This window comes from Primulina tabacum, chromosome 10 (assembly GCF_025594145.1).
Source record: "Primulina tabacum isolate GXHZ01 chromosome 10, ASM2559414v2, whole genome shotgun sequence".
Lineage (NCBI taxonomy): Eukaryota > Viridiplantae > Streptophyta > Magnoliopsida > Lamiales > Gesneriaceae > Primulina > Primulina tabacum.
This window is the reverse complement of record NC_134559.1, coordinates 37,974,048-37,988,458: the sequence shown is the minus strand read 5'-3', so window position 1 is coordinate 37,988,458 and position 14,411 is coordinate 37,974,048. Positions and strand designations below refer to the sequence as shown.

The 14,411-nt window shown below is 44.3% G+C and overlaps 17 non-coding genes across 17 annotated transcripts; all 17 read left to right on the top strand.

Annotated features, from left to right (window-relative positions):
* Positions 1 to 449: 449 nt before the first annotated feature.
* Positions 450 to 568, top strand: LOC142509435 (5S ribosomal RNA). The gene has a single exon (XR_012807609.1). It is a non-coding gene; the product is annotated as a 5S ribosomal RNA (ribosomal RNA).
* A 685-nt stretch (positions 569 to 1,253) lies between these two features.
* LOC142513979 (5S ribosomal RNA) lies at positions 1,254 to 1,371 on the top strand. Its single transcript, XR_012809897.1, has one exon. It is a non-coding gene; the product is annotated as a 5S ribosomal RNA (ribosomal RNA).
* Positions 1,372 to 2,054: 683 nt separating this feature from the next.
* On the top strand, positions 2,055 to 2,171 carry LOC142514236 (5S ribosomal RNA). Its single transcript, XR_012810140.1, has one exon. It is a non-coding gene; the product is annotated as a 5S ribosomal RNA (ribosomal RNA).
* Positions 2,172 to 2,854: 683 nt separating this feature from the next.
* Positions 2,855 to 2,973, top strand: LOC142516329 (5S ribosomal RNA). Its single transcript, XR_012812130.1, has one exon. It is a non-coding gene; the product is annotated as a 5S ribosomal RNA (ribosomal RNA).
* Positions 2,974 to 3,656: 683 nt separating this feature from the next.
* Positions 3,657 to 3,775, top strand: LOC142507088 (5S ribosomal RNA). Its single transcript, XR_012805353.1, has one exon. It is a non-coding gene; the product is annotated as a 5S ribosomal RNA (ribosomal RNA).
* A 685-nt stretch (positions 3,776 to 4,460) lies between these two features.
* Positions 4,461 to 4,579, top strand: LOC142510028 (5S ribosomal RNA). Its single transcript, XR_012808168.1, has one exon. It is a non-coding gene; the product is annotated as a 5S ribosomal RNA (ribosomal RNA).
* Positions 4,580 to 5,260: 681 nt separating this feature from the next.
* On the top strand, positions 5,261 to 5,379 carry LOC142509412 (5S ribosomal RNA). Its single transcript, XR_012807587.1, has one exon. It is a non-coding gene; the product is annotated as a 5S ribosomal RNA (ribosomal RNA).
* Positions 5,380 to 6,062: 683 nt separating this feature from the next.
* Positions 6,063 to 6,181, top strand: LOC142507427 (5S ribosomal RNA). The gene has a single exon (XR_012805686.1). It is a non-coding gene; the product is annotated as a 5S ribosomal RNA (ribosomal RNA).
* Positions 6,182 to 6,865: 684 nt separating this feature from the next.
* LOC142513680 (5S ribosomal RNA) lies at positions 6,866 to 6,984 on the top strand. The gene has a single exon (XR_012809614.1). It is a non-coding gene; the product is annotated as a 5S ribosomal RNA (ribosomal RNA).
* Positions 6,985 to 7,667: 683 nt separating this feature from the next.
* On the top strand, positions 7,668 to 7,786 carry LOC142507007 (5S ribosomal RNA). Its single transcript, XR_012805276.1, has one exon. It is a non-coding gene; the product is annotated as a 5S ribosomal RNA (ribosomal RNA).
* A 683-nt stretch (positions 7,787 to 8,469) lies between these two features.
* On the top strand, positions 8,470 to 8,588 carry LOC142513583 (5S ribosomal RNA). The gene has a single exon (XR_012809522.1). It is a non-coding gene; the product is annotated as a 5S ribosomal RNA (ribosomal RNA).
* A 1,065-nt stretch (positions 8,589 to 9,653) lies between these two features.
* Positions 9,654 to 9,772, top strand: LOC142513016 (5S ribosomal RNA). The gene has a single exon (XR_012808985.1). It is a non-coding gene; the product is annotated as a 5S ribosomal RNA (ribosomal RNA).
* A 684-nt stretch (positions 9,773 to 10,456) lies between these two features.
* LOC142506705 (5S ribosomal RNA) lies at positions 10,457 to 10,575 on the top strand. Its single transcript, XR_012804987.1, has one exon. It is a non-coding gene; the product is annotated as a 5S ribosomal RNA (ribosomal RNA).
* Positions 10,576 to 11,260: 685 nt separating this feature from the next.
* Positions 11,261 to 11,379, top strand: LOC142514917 (5S ribosomal RNA). Its single transcript, XR_012810789.1, has one exon. It is a non-coding gene; the product is annotated as a 5S ribosomal RNA (ribosomal RNA).
* A 1,066-nt stretch (positions 11,380 to 12,445) lies between these two features.
* Positions 12,446 to 12,564, top strand: LOC142514636 (5S ribosomal RNA). Its single transcript, XR_012810521.1, has one exon. It is a non-coding gene; the product is annotated as a 5S ribosomal RNA (ribosomal RNA).
* A 684-nt stretch (positions 12,565 to 13,248) lies between these two features.
* On the top strand, positions 13,249 to 13,367 carry LOC142516781 (5S ribosomal RNA). Its single transcript, XR_012812557.1, has one exon. It is a non-coding gene; the product is annotated as a 5S ribosomal RNA (ribosomal RNA).
* A 684-nt stretch (positions 13,368 to 14,051) lies between these two features.
* Positions 14,052 to 14,170, top strand: LOC142515706 (5S ribosomal RNA). The gene has a single exon (XR_012811537.1). It is a non-coding gene; the product is annotated as a 5S ribosomal RNA (ribosomal RNA).
* The last annotated feature ends 241 nt before the right edge of the window (positions 14,171 to 14,411 follow it).

Below are 14,411 nucleotides of genomic sequence, written 5' to 3'. Positions count from 1 at the left end.
AATTTGCGATTAAACGCTTCTGTTAGCTTTCGTTTCCTCGAGAAATCCGCTTAGGTTCGAAATTCGATTCCCGGTTCCATTTTATCGTATCCCAGGCATAATAATAGCTTTACATTCGTTATTTCCTTCTTCTTTTTTTTTTTTTATTTCTGGGAACATTTATCGATTTTTGTTGTCGTGAGCCGGTTCTGTGCGGAAGGGTATGACGCAGATTACTCCGGAGACGGTTAACTCATTAAAACAATTATTTCGACTGTTTTATCCATAATTTACGTAAACGTCGCGACACGAGGTCTTCCCAGGGAGGTCACCCATCCTAGCTCTGCCATCGCGCCAGAACGCTTAACTTCATGTTATGATTGGGCGAGAGCAGTGCCGCGTGTGTGTCCATCGCCGCCCGCGTCCACACGTACTCGAGGGATATAAGAATAAACATCCCACTCAATGTCGGGTGCGATCATACCAGCACTAATGCACCGGATCCCATCAGAACTCCGAAGTTAAACGTGCTTGGGCGAGAGCAGTACTAGGATGGGTGACCCCCTGGGAAGTCCTCGTGTTGCACCTTTTATCGTGTTTTTCTATTTTTGATTACTTGTTGACAGACGATTTTCGGCTCAAATCATCTGAATCTCGATCGGGACCAGATAAGACATGTGAAATGAAAGTAGCTCGGGCACTGCCGGATTTGGACAAAATTGTAGGCTAATTTGATTGTAAACGGGCAAACGGACGAGACTCATTACTACGCAATGAGCTGACGAGATTTAGCCGAATTCCTTCTCTAAGACCCTCTAATTTGCGATTTACCGCTTCTGTTAAGCTTTCATTTCCATCGAGAAATCCGCTTAGGAAGTTCGAAATTCGATTCCGGTTCCATTTTATCGTATCCCAGGCATAATAATAGCTTTACATTCGTTATTTCCTTCTTCTTATTTTTTTTTTCTATTTTCTGGGAACATTTATCGATTTTTGTTGTCGTGAGCCGGTTCTGTGCGGAAGGGTATGACGCAGATTACTCCGGAGACGGTTAACTAATTAAAAACAATTATTTCGACTGTTTTATCCATAATTTACGTAAACGATCGCGACACGAGGTCTTCCAGGGAGGTCACCCATCCTAGCTCTGCCATCGCGCCAGAACGCTTAAACTTCGTGGTTATGATTGGGCGAGAGCAGTGCCGCGTGTTGTCCATCGCCGCCCGCTCCACACGTACTCGAGGGATATAAGAATAAACATCCCACTCAATGTCGGGTGCGATCATACCAGCACTAATGCACCGGATCCCATCAGAACTCCGAAGTTAAGCGTGCTTGGGCGAGAGCAGTACTAGGATGGGTGACCCCCTGGAAGTCCTCGTGTTGCACACTTTTTCGTGTTTTTCTATTTTTGATTACTTGTTGACAGACGATTTTCGGCTCAAATCATCTGAATCTCGATCGGGACCAAATAAGACATGTGAAATGAAAGTAGCTCGGGCACTGTCGGATTTGGACAAAATTGTAGGCTAATTTGATTGTAAACGGGCAAACGGACGAGACTCATTCTACGCAATGAGCTGACGAGATTTAAGCCGAATTCCTTCCCTAAGACCCTCTAATTTGCGATTTACCGCTTCTGTTAAGCTTTCATTTCATCGAGAAATCCACTTAGAAAGTTCGAAATTCGATTCTGGTTCCATTTTATCGTATCCCAGGCATAATAATAGCTTTACATTCGTTATTTCCTTCTTCTTATTTTTTTTTCTATTTTCTGGGAACATTTATCGATTTTTGTTGTCGTGAGCCGGTTCTGTGCGGAAGGGTATGACGCAGATTACTCCCGAGACGGTTAACTCATTAAAAACAATTATTTCGACTGTTTTATCCATAATTTACGTAAACGGTCGCGACACGAGGTCTTCCCAGGGAGGTCACCCATCCAAGCTCTGCCATCGCGCCAGAACGCTTAACTTCATGGTTATGATTGGGCGAGAGCAGTGCCGCGTGTTGTCCATCGCCGCCCGCTCCACACGTACTCGAGGGATATAAGAATAAACATCCCACTCAATGTCGGGTGCGATCATACCAGCACTAATGCACCGGATCCCATCAGAACTCCGAAGTTAAGCGTGCTTGGGCGAGAGCAGTACTAGGATGGGTGACCCCTGGAAGTCCTCGTGTTGCACCCTTTTTCGTGTTTTTCTATTTTTGATTACTTGTTGACAGACGATTTTCGGCTCAAATCATCTGAATCTCGATCGGGACCAGATAAGACATGTGAAATGAAAGTAGCTCGGGCACTGCCGGATTTGGACAAAATTGTAGGCTAATTTGATTGTAAACGGGCAAACGGACGAGACTCATTACTACGCAATGAGCTGACGAGATTTAGCCGAATTCCTTCTCTAAGACCCTCTAATTTGCGATTTACCGCTTCTGTTAAGCTTTCGTTTCCTCGAGAAATCCGCTTAGGAAGTTCGAAATTCGATTCCGGTTCCATTTTATCGTATCCCAGGCATAATAATAGCTTTACATTCGTTATTTCCTTCTTCTTATTTTTTTTTCTATTTTCTGGGAACATTTATCGATTTTTGTTGTCGTGAGCCGGTTCTGTGCGGAAGGGTATGACGCAGATTACTCCGGAGACGGTTAACTAATTTAAAACAATTATTTCGACTGTTTTATCCATAATTTACGTAAACGATCGCGACACGAGGTCTTCCCAGGGAGGTCACCCATCCTACCTCTGCCATCGCGCCAGAACGCTTAACTTCGTGGTTATGATTGGGCGAGAGCAGTGCCGCGTGTTGTCCATCGCCGCCCGCTCCACACGTACTCGAGGGATATAAGAATAAACATCCCACTCAATGTCGGGTGCGATCATACCAGCACTAATGCACCGGATCCATCAGAACTCCGAAGTTAAGCGTGCTTGGGCGAGAGCAGTACTAGGATGGGTGACCTCCTGAGGAAGTCCTCGTGTTGCACCCTTTTCGTGTTTTTCTATTTTTGATTACTTGTTGACAGACGATTTTCGGCTCAAATCATCTGAATCTCGATCGGGACCAGATAAGACATGTGAAATGAAAGTAGCTCGGGCACTGCCGGATTTGGACAAAATTGTAGGCTAATTTGATTGTAAACGGGCAAACGGACGAGACTCATTACTACGCAATGAGCTGACGAGATTTTAGCCGAATTCCTTCTCTAAGACCCTCTAATTTGCGATTTACCGCTTCTGTTAAGCTTTCGTTTCCTCGAGAAATCCGCTTAGGAAGTTCGAAATTCGATTCCGGTTCCATTTTATCGTATCCCAGGCATAATAATAGCTTTACATTCGTTATTTCCTTCTTCTTATTTTTTTTTCTATTTTCTGGGAACATTTATCGATTTTTGTTGTCGTGAGCCGGTTCTGTGCGGAAGGGTATGACGCAGATTACTCCGGAGACGGTTAACTCATTAAAAACAATTATTTCGACTGTTTTATCCATAATTTACGTAAACGGTCGCGACACGAGGTCTTCCCAGGGAGGTCACCCATCCTAGCTCTGCCATCGCGCCAGAACGCTTAACTTCATGGTTATGATTGGGCGAGAGCAGTGCCGCGTGTTGTCCATCGCCGCCCGCTCCACACGTACTCGAGGGATATAAGAATAAACATCCCACTCAATGTCGGGTGCGATCATACCAGCACTAATGCACCGGATCCCATCAGAACTCCGAAGTTAAGCGTGCTTGGGCGAGAGCAGTACTAGGATGGGTGACCCCCTGAGAAGTCCTCGTGTTGCACCCTTTTTCGTGTTTTTCTATTTTTGATTACTTGTTGACAGACGATTTTCGGCTCAAATCATCTGAATCTCGATCGGGACCAGATAAGACATGTGAAATGAAAGTAGCTCGGGCACTGCCAGATTTGGACAAAATTGTAGGCTAATTTGATTGTAAACGGGCAAACGGACGAGACTCATTACTACGCAATGAGCTGACGAGATTTAAGCCGAATTCCTTCTCTAAGACCCTCTAATTTGCGATTTACCGCTTCTGTTAAGCTTTCATTTCATCGAGAAATCCGCTTAGGAAGTTCGAAATTCGATTCCGGTTCCATTTTATCGTATCCCAGGCATAATAATAGCTTTACATTCGTTATTTCCTTCTTCTTATTTTTTTTTTCTATTTTCTGGGAACATTTATCGATTTTTGTTGTCGTGAGCCGGTTCTGTGCGGAAGGGTATGACGCAGATTACTCCGGAGACGGTTAACTAATTTAAAACAATTATTTCGACTGTTTTATCCATAATTTACGTAAACGATCGCGACACGAGGTCTTCCCAGGGAGGTCACCCATCCTACCTCTGCCATCGCGCCAGAACGCTTAACTTCGTGGTTATGATTGGGCGAAAGCAGTGCCGCGTGTTGTCCATCGCCGCCCGCTCCACACGTACTCGAGGGATATAAGAATAAACATCCCACTCAATGTCGGGTGCGATCATACCAGCACTAATGCACCGGATCCCATCAGAACTCCGAAGTTAAGCGTGCTTGGGCGAGAGCAATACTAGGATGGGTGACCCCCTGGGAAGTCCTCGTGTTGCACCCTTTTTCGTGTTTTCTATTTTTGATTACTTGTTGACAGACGATTTTCGGCTCAAATCATCTGAATCTCGATCGGGACCAAATAAGACATGTGAAATGAAAGTAGCTCGGGCACTGCCGGATTTGGACAAAATTGTAGGCTAATTTGATTGTAAACGGGCAAACGGACGAGACTCATTACTACGCAATGAGCTGACGAGATTTAGCCGAATTCCTTCTCTAAGACCCTCTAATTTGCGATTTACCGCTTCTGTTAAGCTTTCGTTTCCTCGAGAAATCCGCTTAGGAAGTTCGAAATTCGATTCCGGTTCCATTTTATCGTATCCCAGGCATAATAATAGCTTTACATTCGTTATTTCCTTCTTCTTATTTTTTTTCTATTTTCTGGGAACATTTATCGATTTTTGTTGTCGTGAGCCGGTTCTGTGCGGAAGGGTATGACGCAGATTACTCCGGAGACGGTTTAACTAATTAAAACAATTATTTCGACTGTTTTATCCATAATTTACGTAAACGATCGCGACACGAGGTCTTCCCAGGGAGGTCACCCATCCTACCTCTGCCATCGCGCCAGAACGCTTAACTTCGTGGTTATGATTGGGCGAGAGCAGTGCCGCGTGTTGTCCATCGCCGCCCGCTCCACACGTACTCGAGGGATATAAGAATAAACATCCCACTCAATGTCGGGTGCGATCATACCAGCACTAATGCACAGGATCCCATCAGAACTCCGAAGTTAAGCGTGCTTGGGCGAGAGCAGTACTAGGATGGGTGACCTCCTGGGAAGTCCTCGTGTTGCACCCTTTTCGTGTTTTTCTATTTTTGATTACTTGTTGACAGACGATTTTCGGCTCAAATCATCTGAATCTCGATCGGGACCAGATAAGACATGTGAAATGAAAGTAGCTCGGGCACTGCCGGATTTGGACAAAATTGTAGGCTAATTTGATTGTAAACGGGCAAACGGACGAGACTCATTACTACGCAATGAGCTGACGAGATTTTAGCCGAATTCCTTCTCTAAGACCCTCTAATTTGCGATTTACCGCTTCTGTTAAGCTTTCGTTTCCTCGAGAAATCCGCTTAGGAAGTTCGAAATTCGATTCCGGTTCCATTTTATCGTATCCCAGGCATAATAATAGCTTTACATTCGTTGATTCCTTCTTCTTATTTTTTTTTCTATTTTCTGGGAACATTTATCGATTTTTGTTGTCGTGAGCCGGTTCTGTGCGGAAGGGTATGACGCAGATTACTCCGGAGACGGTTAACTCATTAAAAACAATTATTTTGACTGTTTTATCCATAATTTACGTAAACGATCGCGACACGAGGTCTTCCCAGGGAGGTCACCCATCCTACCTCTGCCATCGCGCCAGAACGCTTAACTTCGTGGTTATGATTGGGCGAGAGCAGTGCCGCGTGTTGTCCATCGCCGCCTGCTCCACACGTACTCGAGGGATATAAGAATAAACATCCCACTCAATATCGGGTGCGATCATACCAGCACTAATGCACCGGATCCCATCAGAACTCCGAAGTTAAGCGTGCTTGGGCGAGAGCAGTACTAGGATGGGTGACCTCCTAGGAAGTCCTCGTGTTGCACCCTTTTTCGTGTTTTTCTATTTTTGATTACTTGTTGACAGACGATTTTCGGCTCAAATCATCTGAATCTCGATCGGGACCAGATAAGACATGTGAAATGAAAGTAGCTCGGGCACTGCCAGATTTGGACAAAATTGTAGGCTAATTTGATTGTAAACGGGCAAACGGACGAGACTCATTACTACGCAATGAGCTGACGAGATTTTAGCCGAATTCCTTCTCTAAGACCCTCTAATTTGCGATTTAACGCTTCTGTTAAGCTTTCGTTTCCTCGAGAAATCCGCTTAGGAAGTTCGAAATTCGATTCCGGTTCCATTTTATCGTATCCCAGGCATAATAATAGCTTTACATTCGTTATTTCCTTCTTCTTATTTTTTTTTCTATTTTCTGGGAACATTTATCGATTTTTGTTGTCGTGAGCCGGTTCTGTGCGGAAGGGTATGACGCAGATTACTCCGGAGACGGTTAACTCATTAAAAACAATTATTTCGACTGTTTTATCCATAATTTACGTAAACGGTCGCGACACGAGGTCTTCCCAGGGAGGTCACCCATCCTACCTCTGCCATCGCGCCAGAACGCTTAACTTCGTGGTTATGATTGGGCGAGAGCAGTGCCGCGTGTTGTCCATCGCCGCCCGCTCCACACGTCTTCGAGGGATATAAGAATAAACATCCAACTCAATGTCGGGTGCGATCATACCAGCACTAATCCACCGGATCCCATTAGAACTCCGAAGTTAAGCGTGCTTGGGCGAGAGCAGTACTAGGATGGCTTACCTCCTGGGAAGTCCTCGTGTTGCACCCCTTTTCGTGTTTTTCTATTTTTGATTACTTGTTGACAGACGATTTTCGGCTCAAATAATCTGAATCTCGATTGGGACCAGATAAGACATGTGAAATGAAAGTAGCTCGGGCACTGCCGGATTTGGACAAAATTGTAGGCTAATTTGATTGTAAACGGGCAAACGGACGAGACACATTTCTACGCAATGAGCTGACGAGATTTTAGCCGAAATCCTTCTCTAAGACCCTCTAATTTGCGATTTACCTCTTCTCTTAAGCTTTTGTTTCCTCGAGAAATCCGCTTAGGAAGTTCGAAATTCGATTCCGGTTCCATTTTATCGTATCCCAGGCATAATAATAGCTTTACATTCGTTATTTCCTTCTTCTTATTTTTTTTCTATTTTCTGGGAACATTTATCGATTTTTGTTGTCGTGAGCCGGTTCTGTGCGGAAGGGTATGACGCAGATTACTCCGGATACGGTTAACTCATTAAAAATAATTATTTCGACTGGTTTAACCATAATTTACGTAACCGGTCGCGACACGAGGTCTTCCCAGGGAGGTCACCCATCCTAGCTCTGCCATCGCGCCAGAACGCTTAACTTCATGGTTATGATTGGGCGAGAGCAGTGTCGCGTGTTGTCCATCGCCGCTTGCTCCACACGTACTCGAGGGATATAAGAATAAACATCCCACTCAATGTCGGGTGCGATCATACCAGCACTAATGCCATGGATCCCATCAGAACTCCGAAGTTAAGCGTGCTTGGACGAGAGCAGTACTAGGATCGGTGACCTTCTGGGAAGTCCTCGTGTTGCACCCCTTTTCTTGTTTTTCTATTTTTGATTATTTGTTGACAGACGATTTTCGGCTCAAATCATCTGAATCTCGATCGAGACTAGATAAGACATGTGAAATGAAAGTAGCTCGGACACTGCCGGATTTGGACAAAATTGTAGGCTAATTTGATTGTAAACGGGCAAACGGAGGAGACACATTACTACGCAATGAGCTGACGAGATTTTAGCCGAAATCCTTCTCTAAGACCCTCTAATTTGCGATTTACCTCTTCTCTTAAGCTTTCGTTTCCTCGAGAAATCCGCTTAGGAAGTTCGAAATTCGATTCCGGTTCCATTTTATCGTATCCCAGGCATAATAATAGCTTTACATTCGTTATTTCCTTCTTCTTATTTTTTTTCTATTTTCTGGGAACATTTATCGATTTTTGTTGTCGTGAGCCGGTTCTGTGCGGAAGGGTATGACGCAGATTACTCCGGATACGGTTAACTCATTAAAAACAATTATTTCGACTGGTTTAACCATAATTTACGTAACCGGTCGCGACACGAGTTTTTCGCAGGGAGGTCAGCCATCCTAGCTCTGCCATCACGCCAGAACGCTTAACTTCATGGTTATGATGGGGCGAAAGCAGTGCCGGGTGTTGTCCATCGCCGCCCGCTCCACACGTACTCGAGGGATATAAGAATAAACATCCCACTCAATGTCGGGTGCGATCATACCAGCACTAATGCACCGGATCCCAACAGAACTCCGAAGTTAAGCGTGCTTGGGCGAGAGCAGTACTAGGATGGGTGACCCCCTGGAAAGTCCTCGTGTTGCACCCTTTTTCGTGTTTTTCTATTTTTGATTACTTGTTGACAAACGATTTTCGGTTCAAATCATCTGAATCTCGATCGGGACCAGATAAGACATGTGAAATGAAAGTAGCTCGGGCACTGCCGGATTTGGACAAAATTGTAGGCTAATTTGATTGTAAACGGGCAAACGGACGAGACTCATTACTACGCAATGAGCTGACGAGATTTTAGCCGAATTCCTTCTCTAAGACCCTCTAATTTGCTTTTTACCGCTTCTGTTAAGCTTTCGCTTCCTCGAGAAATCCGCTTAGGAAGTTCGAAATTCGATTCCAGTTCCATTTTATCGTATCTCAGGCATAATAATAGCTTTACATCGTTATTTACCCCTAGGTTGTCCTCGTGTTTCACCCCTTTTCGTGTTTTTCTATTTTGATTACTTGTTGAAAGACGATTTTCGGCTCAAATCATCTGAATCTCGATCGGGACCAGATAAGACATGTGAAATGAAAGTAGCTCGGGCACTGCCGGATTTGGACAAAATTGTGGCCTAATTTGATTGTAAACGGGCAACAGACGAGATTCATTACTACGCAATGAGCTGACGAGATTTTAGCCGAATTCCTTCTCTAAGACCCTCTAATTTGCTATTTACCGCTTCTGTTAAGCTTTCGTTTCCTCGAGAAATCCGCTTAGGAAGTTCGAAATTCGATTCCGGTTCCATTTTATCGTATCCCAGACATAATAATAGCTTTACATTCGTTATTTCCTTCTTCTTATTTTTTTTTCTATTTTCTGGGAACGTTTATCGATTTTTGTTGTCGTGAGCCGGTTCTGTGCGGAAGGGTATGACGCAGATTACTCCGGAGGCGGTTAACTCATTAAAAACAATTATTTCGACTGTTTTATCCATAATTTACTTAAACGATCGCGACACGAGGTCTTCCCAGGGAGGTCACCCATCCTAGCTCTACCATCGCGCCATAACGCTTAACTTCATGGTTATGATTGGGCGAGAGCAGTGCCGCGTGTTGTCCATCGCCGCCCGCTCCACACGTACTCGAGGGATATAAGAATAAACATCCCACTCAATGTGGGTGCGATCATACCAGCACTAATGCACCGGATCCCATCAGAATTCCGAAGTTAAGCGTGCTTGGGCGTGAGCAGTACTAGGATGGGTGACCCCCAGGGAAGTCCTCGTGTTGCACCCCTTTTCGTGTTTTTCTATTTTTGATTACTTGTTGACAGACGATTTTCGGCTCAAATCATCTGAATCTCGATCGGGACCAGATAAGACATGTGAAATGAAAGTAGCTCGGGCACTGCCGGATTTGGACAAAATTGTAGGCTAATTTGATTGTAAACGGGCAAACGGACGAGACTCATTACTACGCAATGAGCTGACGAGATTTTAGCCGAATTCCTTCTCTAAGACCCTTTATTTTGCGATTTACCGCTTCTGTTAAGCTTTCGTTTCCTCGAGAAATCCGCTTAGGAAGTTCGAAATTCGATTCCGGTTCCATTTTATCGTATCTCAGGCATAATAATAGCTTTACATTCGTTATTTTCTTCTTCTTATTTTTTTTTCTAATTTCTGGGAACATTTATCGATTTTTGTTGTCGTGAGCCGGTTCTGTGCGGAAGGGTATGACGCAGATTACTCCAGAGACGGTTAACTCATTAAAAACAGTTATTTCGACTGTTTTATCCATAATTTACGTAAACGGTCGCGACACGAGGTCTTCCCAGGGAGGTCACCCATCCTAGCTCTGCCATCGCGCAAGAACGCTTAACTTCATGGTTATGATTGGGCGAGAGCAGTGCCGCGTGTTGTCCATCGCCGCTTGCTCCACACGTACTCGAGGGATATAAGAATAAACATCCCACTCAATGTCGGGTGCGATCATACCAGCACTAATGCCATGGATCCCATCAGAACTCCGAAGTTAAGCGTGCTTGGACGAGAGCAGTACTAGGATCGGTGACCTCCTGGGAAGTCCTCGTGTTGCACCCTTTTTCTTGTTTTTCTATTTTTGATTACTTGTTGACAGACGATTTTCGGCTCAAATCATCTGAATCTCGATCGAGACCAGATAAGACATGTGAAATGAAAGTAGCTCGGGCACTGCCGGATTTGGACAAAATTGTAGGCTAATTTGATTGTAAACGGGCAAACGGACGAGACACATTACTACGCAATGAGCTGACGAGATTTTAGCCGAAATCCTTCTCTAAGACCCTCTAATTTGCGATTTACCTCTTCTCTTAAGCTTTCGTTTCCTCGAGAAATCCTCTTAGGAAGTTCGAAATTCGATTCCGGTTCCATTTTATCGTATACCAAGCATAATAATAGCTTTACATTCGTTATTTCCTTCTTCTTATTTTTTTTTTCTATTTTCTGGGAACATTTATCGATTTTTGTTGTCGTGAGCCGGTTCTGTGTGGATGGGTATGACGCAGATTACTCCGGAGACGGTTAACTCATTAAAAACAATTATTTCGACTGTTTTAACCATAATTTACGTAACCGGTCGCGGCATGAGGTCTCTCCAGGGAGGTCACCCATCCTAGCTCTGCCATCGCGCCAGAACGCTTAACTTCATGGTTATGATTGGGCGAGAGCAGTGCCGCGTGTTGTCCATCGTCGCCCGCTCCACACGTACTCGAGGGATATTAGAATAAACATCCCACTCAATGTCGGGTGCGATCATACCAGCACTAATGCACCGGATCCCAACAGAACTCCGAAGTTAAGCGTGCTTGGGCAAGAGCAGTACTAGGATGGGTGACCCCCTGGAAAGTCCTCGTGTTGCACCCTTTATCGTGTTTTTCTATTTTTGATTACTTGTTGACAAACTATTTTCGGCTCAAATCATCTGAATCTCGATCTGGACCAGATAAGACATGTGAAATGAAAGTAGCTCGGGCACTGCCGGATTTGGACAAAATTGTAGGCTAATTTGATTGTAAACGGGTAAACGGACGAGACTCATTACTACGCAATGAACTGACGAGATTTTAGACGAATTCCTTCTCTAAACCCTCTAATTTTCGATTTACCGCTTCTGTTAAGCTTTCGCTTCCTAGAGAAATCCGCTTAGGAAGTTCGAAATTCGATTCCAGTTCCATTTTATCGTATCCTAGGCATAATAATAGCTTTACATCGTTATTTACCCCTAGGTTGTCTTCGTGTTTCACCCCTTTTCGTGTTTTTCTATTTTTGATTACTTGTTGATAGACGATTTTCGGCTCAAATCATCTGAATCTCGATCGGGACCAGATAAGACATGTGAAATGAAAGTAGCTCGGGCACTGCCGAATTTGGACAAAATTGTGGGCTAATTTGATTGTAAACGGGCAACGGACGAGATTCATTACTACGCAATGAGCTGACGAGATTTTAGCCGAATTTCTTCTCTAAGACCCTCTAATTTGCGATTTACCGCTTCTATTAAGCTTTCGTTTCCTCGAGAAATCCGCTTAGGAAGTTCGAAATTCGATTCCGGTTCCATTTTATCGTATCCCAGGCATAATAATAGCTTTACATTCGTTATTTCCTTCTTCTTATTTTTTTTTCTATTTTCTGGGAACGTTTATCGATTTTTGTTGTCGTGAGCCGGTTCTGTGCGGAAGGGTATGACGCAGATTACTCCGGAGAAGGTTAACACATTAAAAACAATTAATTCAACTGTTTTATCCATAATTCACGTAAACGATCGCGACACGAGGTCTTCCCAGGGAGGTCACCCATCCTAGCTCTGCCATCGCGCCAGAACGCTTAACTTCATGGTTATGATTGGGCGAGAGCAGTGCCGCGTGTTGTCCATCGCCGCCCGCTCCACACGTACTCGAGGGATATAAGAATAAACATCCCACTCAATGTCGGGTGCGATCATACCAGCACTAATGCACCGGATCCAATCAGAACTCCGAAGTTTAGCGTGCTTGGGCGAGAGCAGTACTAGGGTGGGTGACCCCCTGGGAAGTCCTCGTGTTGCACCCTTTTTCGTGTTTTTCTATTTTTGATTACTTGTTGACAGACGATTTTCGGCTCAAATCATCTGAATCTCGATCGGTACCAGATAAGACATGTGAAATAAAAGTAGCTCGGGCACTGCCGGATTTGGACAAAATTGTAGGCTAATTTGATTGTAAACGGGCAAACGGACGAGACTTATTTCTACGCAATGAGCTGACGAGATTTTAGCCGAATTCCTTCTCTAAGACCCTCTAATTTGCGATTTACCGCTTCTGTTAAGCTTTCGTTTCCTCGAGAAATCTGCTTAGGAAGTTCGAAATTCGATTCCGGTTCCATTTTATCGTATCCCAGGCATAATAATAGCTTTACATTCGTTATTTCCTTCTTCTTATTTTTTTTTCTATTTTCTAGGAACATTTATCGATTTTTGTTGTCGTGAGCCGGTTCTGTGCGGAAGGGTATGACGCAGATTACTCCGGAGACGGTTAACTCATTAAAAACAATTATTTCGACTGTTTTATCCATAATTTACGTAAACGGTCGCGACACGAGGTCTTCCCAGGGAGGTCACCCATCCTACCTCTGCCATCGCGCCAGAACGCTTAACTTCTTGGTTATGATTGGGCGAGAGCAGTGCCGCGTGTTGTCCATCGCCGCCCTCTCCACACGTACTCGAGGGATATAAGAATAAACATCCCACTCAATGTCGGGTGCGATCATACCAGCACTAATGCCATGGATCCCATCAGAACTCCGAAGTTAAGCGTGCTTGGACGAGAGCAGTACTAGAATGGGTGACCCCCTAGGAAGTCCTCGTGTTGCACCCCTTTTCGTGTTTTTCTATTTTTGATTACTTGTTGACAGACGATTTTCGGCTCAAATCATCTGAATCTCGATCGGGACCAGATAAGACATGTGAAATGAAAGTAGCTCGGGCACTGCCAGATTTGGACAAAATTGTAGGCTAATTTGATTGTAAACGGGCAAACGGACGAGACTCATTACTACGCAATGAGCTGACGAGATTTTAGCCGAATTCCTTCTCTAAGACCCTCTAATTTGCGATTAAACGCTTCTGTTAAGCTTTCGTTTCCTCGAGAAATCCGCTTAGGAAGTTCGAAATTCGATTCCGGTTCCATTTTATCGTATCCCAGGCATAATAATAGATTTACATTCGTTATTTCCTTCTTCTTATTTTTTTTTCTATTTTCTAGGAACATTTATCGATTTTTGTTGTCGTGAGCCGGTTTTGTGCGGAAGGGTATGACGCAGATTACTCCGGAGACGGTTAACTCATTAAAAACAATTATTTCGACTGTTTTATCCATAATTTACGTAAACGGTCGCGACACGAGGTCTTCCCAGTGAGGTCACCCATCATACCTCTGCCATCGCGCCAGAACGCTTAACTTCATGGTTATGATTGGGCGAGAGCAGTGCCGCGTGTTGTCCATCGCCGCCCGCTCCACACGTACTCGAGGGATATAAGAATAAACATCCCACTCAATGTCGGGTGCGATCATACCAGCACTAATGCCATGGATCCCATCAGAACTCCGAAGTTAAGCGTGCTTGGGCGAGAGCAGTACTAGAATGGGTGACCCCCTAGGAAGTCCTCGTGTTGCACCCCTTTTCGTGTTTTTCTATTTTTGATTACTTGTTGACAGACGATTTTCGGCTCAAATCATCTGAATCTCGATCGAGACCAGATAAGACATGTGAAATGAAAGTAGCTCGGGCACTGCCGGATTTGGACAAAATTGTAGGCTAATTTGATTGTAAATGGGCAAACGGACGAGACACATTACTACGCAATGAGCTGACGAGATTTTAGCCGAATTCCTTCTCTAAGACCCTCTAATTTGCGATTT